Genomic DNA, 6,000 nt, shown 5'->3' on the forward strand with positions numbered 1-6,000 from the left:
GGAACACGAACAGGAACCGGAATAGAACCTAGAAACTTGGAATGCGAGGACACTGGGAGACGGAAGGAGAGAACTCTATCGAAACAAACAGAAAAGGACTGGTTAAGGTGGGCATACATTGTGCGATTTCGGCAAGGTACCAACTCATACTGTACGAGTAGATCGCTTGCGATGTAAAGCCAAAGCTCACCATTTTTATGCGCTCACTGTACGGTCCGATCGTCAAGTTGCAATTTGACTGCTCACACTATACGTGAGGAATCAACCGAATCAACACGTAGGATCCCCCAGAACCCGGATGTTTGTGGCGGTTTCGGAATAAACATGCTTTCCCGGGATAAACGCACTGCTATGGTGATATGCGCAAATTCTGTGTGCTGAAACGTCAAAAGAAAAAAAAAGGCGTAGGCAAATCTAGACGCGCAGGTGGCTCGGAGGCCGTAGCCAATATGGTTTATCCATTTTGCAATGTGTACTGGAGGAAAGCAGGCGTTTTCTTCCCTATTTTTAATTTTTCTTTGCCATAATTCCACAAGTTTTCCCTCCTTCACTTCAGTCCACACTACACGCCGTGTCACCATAGTTTCGTTTATGGTTTTGTGCACGCGCAGTGAGGGAAACACAGAAAATCTGTTCGTAGCCCTGCTTCAATAGTGCGATACCTCACGAGAGGCTACCATTGTCAGAAATCCATCAGACCAACCGATTGCCGGTCGGGAGAGGTTAATCGCCTCTCGTTTCCCCTTGTACACTGCACGAACACTGCACGACAAACGACAAACGAAAATGCTGAAAATCGGCCCGACCCAAAAAAGAGTCGCACGGGTCAGAATTCGACTCAAAATCGGATGAAAATCGCACATTGTATTCCCGGCCTTAATATAGGGAGGATAATGACTAACAAGTGAAGACACCTGAGTGCAATTAACAGGAGTGCAATTACTGTGATGAAGGGACAAGGCTTTGTGGGAATTGTAGTGCCTACGGAGAAGTGCCTATGGGGAAGTGAGACCACTAGTGGAGACTCAGGGAAACAGAGACCAGACAGCGTGACAAGTTGTGGAAAATTCATTACCAGCGATATCGTTGACTTGATTGCACAGATACTATTTAAACTGAACTGAACTGGATGATAACCGAATTCATTAAATCAATGATGAACTGCCTTTTTGCTTTACTGACACACTATTTTCCTACTTAATGCTTTCCAGTTACTTAGTCTAAATCTGTACTGTTAAAAGCGCTATATACATAAAGATGACTTGACTTGACTTTTGGATGTTGTTCAGTGGACCCTTACCTTTCTAACTAAACCAGGATTAACAGCTGTGGATTTGTTTATGACTCATTACGATGAATCTGGTATGTACAGAATTTAAATTATACGTTATATGTTTTGATGTGTACTGTACAGATTTAGCAAATATATTACTTATAAGCTTACCACTGAAAAAAACAACAACGGTCTGTCATCAATGCTTGAGGCTTAGACCTTTGCAAAGATATATAATTTGTAAAAAAAAATATCCTGTTTTATCTATTCATAAACACTGACACGTGCAAACATAGAGCCTTCAGTGCGCTGGCATCCAGGTGCGGGTTAAAAGGTTAAAACAACAATATGAAGAGCTATACAAAGAAATCTAATCTGAGAAAAAAATTGAATTCAGCACTAAAGCTCGCAGTGTGAACGTAGCCTTAGGCTTGCAGCCTGAATGAACCCTTGATTAATTTTTTGTTTCTTGTAGTTTCATTGTTGAGTTCATCTTGATTGTCTCCCCAGGTGTTACTTGTTACCTTGTTTGACCCTGTGTAGCTGTACATTATAACCTTTAGTTTTTCCTGTGTTCCCAGTCAGGTCTTGTCCATTCATGGTGGTCTCATGTGTTTGCATTTTGTTTTATTTTATTATATGGCTGATTCAGAGCAAGAAATACCAACATGTTGACTTTGTGTGGCTTAAAATTAGTACATTTTTTATGTTATATTATGTTTATATGTCAGTAAGGGATGCTCATATTGACCGTTTAACCGTTAACCGAAAGTAAATATTTTGACCGATGAAGAGGCCGATCACATCGCGTCTTTTTTGTGCTCAAGTTCATTATTTCAAATGTGGCATGTGCGCTCATCGTGGAAGAGACGCACTCACAATGCACTCGTTTTTTCCTGGCGCGTCCGCACCGCATCGAGTTAAAAACAACAGCTTTTCAGAATGACGCAAGCGCACCAGGTCATGTGACAAGAACCAAAGCCTTGACATCACATCCGGGTGATAAAGTCAGTAAATTCGACTAAAACCACAAGCTTAACTTATGCTGTGCGAATGTGCCACATGAAATTCAGATCTGGGGTGTAATTTCTAAATCACACGAGGTCCCCAGATAAATAATCCAGTGTGAATTGGCCTTTAGTCCCCACTCCATCTCTGCCTTGGTCTCCTACTCCAATGGCTTTACCTTGGCCCCCAGCTCTGCCCTGGTGGTGTTCTCCATGTTATTCTGCTCTGCCAGCTCCTCCCTTCACCCTCATGGACCTAGCCCTCCATCTTTACCCCTGGTATACAACCATCTCCCACCTGGTTTTAATGTAGTGTCTGGAATTCTCTACTTGGAGTCTGTTAGTTTCTGTTCTTTAATTTTTGTCTGGACTTTAATTTTAAAAGTCTTTTTTCCCCTTGGTTTCCTATTTTCTGTTCCAGTTTTTTGTCCCTTTGAACTATCATTGATGGTTCTTGATTGTTTCTCCAGGTGTTCCTTGTTACCTTCCTTGCCCTTGTGTTTACAGTAAAAGCTTTGGTGTTTCCTGTCTCCCTGGTCGGGTCCTTTCCTTTCGTGGACATCTTGTGTGTCTGCTCTGTTTCCTCATATTTTGTTTCCTTGTTTTTTGATTTTGTATTTTGCTTGGAAGTATTATAAATTTTTGATCCGGACTTGTATTCAAGCTCTTCTTGGTTTCTAAGTTTAACTTGTGACACTGAGACCATTTCTCCATTTCTGTTCACACCAAATCTAGCTCTGTATTTATTAATTTTTTTCAAAAAGCTCTGTTATGGTCTCATTTGACTATAGGATCCAGTCCGGTTGAAAGTTTCAGTAATGTAGGGCAAATTGTGGATGTATGATATGTTCTTTGAAGACACCAAAGACTTTATATGGCTAACAAACTGTAGTTATGTAGGTGCTGTCTAATTATAGTTGTGGAGACCTTTTGACCTCAATACCTAACTAACATCTGCTACTGTTGGAGTTTGTTTGGCCACTCAAACGTCCTCCTCTCTGTGTGTGGGGCTGTTATGTGTTTGATATTATAAAGGCGATGATTGCACAACATTTATATAGCCCCTTTCACACTGCCATTCCGGCAAATACAGGGGTAAAGTGTTCCTGTAATTGTTCCCTGGTCGCTAGATTTGGCACTTTCACACTGCCAGTGATGACCCGGTATATGTGCGTGCTTTCACACACAACCCTTGAAGATCCCGTAACGACACGTGACATCAGCGCGTGACGTGTAATGTACGAGTCGACAAAGCTTGGCACGTTATACTTTAACTGAAGCAAGCAAACGATCTCTGCGTCAGCGCGGAAAGTGAGGAACTAACTGATCTCTGCTTCATTACAGTTTGCACATATGTTTTCGTCGCGAATGTTGATCTTCCTTCAAAACAGCCGGTAAAAGAGTCGCGCGATAACGCGCGTCATCACTTCGATACCGAATTAGATCTGGCTTTTGTTCACACAGCGCTCATTCCGGATCGATTACCGCAATGTTACTATGTCCCCGACCCGGGTTCGATACGGTAATCAATTCCGGGACGTGGTTGCTTTCACACAGAAGGCGACCAGGCAATGTTACGGGAATATTGCGGGTCCGACGTGCAGTGTGAAAGGGGCTTATGAGATTTGACTGTAGCAGTGGGTGCAAATAGCAGAGGCAGCCAATGAGACTCTCTCATTAATTAGTGAGAGCTGCAGTGTGTAATTTACAAGCAACATAAATAAAACAAGAAAATACAAACACAGAGGATAAAACAAGAGGAATTGGATTGAATCACACTTCTTCAGATTACCAAATTTGGAATATTAGTTCTCTCTTTCTCTCTCTCTCTCTCTCTCTCTCTCTCTCTCTCTCTCTCTATATATATATATATATATATATATATATATATATATATATGTATATATGGCAATGCTTTTGCATTCTCTCAGAGAAGTTCTGCATTGCATTCCCACAAGAAACTTTGCATTCGCTCATAAAAAAAAAAAAAAAAAAAATACTTTTGACTGGTTAATCTCTTGTGCTAATGTAGTTTACAAACAGTGATTTTGTTTGTTATTGACAGCTGTTTGGGGATTATTTCATGGCACTTTACTGTTGTCACACCTTCATTCCACATGGACTTTTTCAGCACTATTTTCCCTGAGTTTGTTTGTTATGGACACTTATTAGTTTAATCTGTACTCTATCAGGAATCTCAGTTATTTCTATTGAAGTTCTACTGTTTCAGTTCTTGTTGTCATCTCTCTGTTGGATTTACTGATTAGATCAATAAAGATTGCCTATTTGTCTGAATCACCTTCTTCATGTCTGTTCATTCAACCCAACCGTGACAACTGTAGGCTACTAAAAGGCTTAAGAAGCTTAATGTCAACCTGTTTAATGTCTGTAAACAGTACATGTTCCTAACATCTGTTCCTAAAATCCACCCTCCTGCTGGGATCAGTATAATCCAGATTTTTTTTTTGGATCAAATGTATCCCAATCTACCTGAAACTTTTTGAACAACACAAACTGATAATTTGATCCAGATTAGATTAGTTTGATTTTGTAATCTAATCTGATTTCAGAATAGTTTTATTATTTTGTAAAAATACATTTTAAAGATTTTATCCAATCTGATTAGCCAAATTCCAATCAGATTACATTTGAACAACTGGCCCCATAATCCTAACCCGGGGTAAAGATTTAATAGAATGAAAATCATAACCCAGTATTCTGTAAACCTAAGTTTACAATGGCCTGGGTTTAACAGTTTTAAGCCTGAAAATCCTTATGAGAAAAACACAATATGGCATGTACACTCCAAGCTTTACACTGTGGTACATTTTCAACAAAATGTCCTGTGTGCTTTTCTGTGTTCTGCTTATATTTATATGCCTGATGAAGGTCACGGGACCAACTCGTCGTGAATCAATCTGTTTTTGGATACGCTTTTAAATACTGATAGTGTGCAGTATTATTCATTTATCATTGCTTTGATTATTCTTTTACCTCAGTCGTTCACAACCTGCAAGTGTTGATTTCAGAAATGCCTTCTTCATAGTGACTCCGTCACAAACAGAGAACCAACGGTATGTCTACTCATGCCTCATCCCTAGCCACAGAGCGGGACAGAGGCGGTTTTGAGGGAACTCGCCTGGTGATTTTCCGGGGGACCAGGGGAGGTCACCGAGGAGAGAGTGGTCGAGAGGAGACTCGGCATCGCTCTCAACCATGGCCTCCCTTCGATCCGGGGCTTCGGTGGAATGGGTCAGAGCCACCGTCTCACCATGGCGGACGGAGAGGTGAGAAGGAGCGCACTGGTGGCGCCACTGCCCATGATGGCTGCCAGCCCCGCGCCACAGCACAAGATGGCCGCCAACCCAGCGCCGCTGCGGTGCATGGCCACCAACCCCGAACCTCGAGGAAAGATGGAAGCCAGCCTCACACCACAGTACCAGATGGCCACCAGCTCAGCGCCGAAATTCAAGATGGCCACTGATTCATTCCTACTAGAGTACTAGAAATACTAGAGTATTTCTCCACGCTGTCACAGATCCTAGAAGTTCCCAAGACTGTTCATGTCAAAGCTGCTGAGCCAGTGCCACAACTCAAGATGACTGTCAGTCCAGCGCCACAACACAAGAGAGCCGCTAACCCAGCGCCAATGCCCAAATTGGCCACAAGTCCAGCGCCACAGTACAAGATGGCCGCCAGTCCAGCGCCACAACCCAAGAT

This window comes from Carassius auratus, chromosome 38, assembly GCF_003368295.1.
Source record: "Carassius auratus strain Wakin chromosome 38, ASM336829v1, whole genome shotgun sequence".
NCBI classification, from domain to species: domain Eukaryota; kingdom Metazoa; phylum Chordata; class Actinopteri; order Cypriniformes; family Cyprinidae; genus Carassius; species Carassius auratus.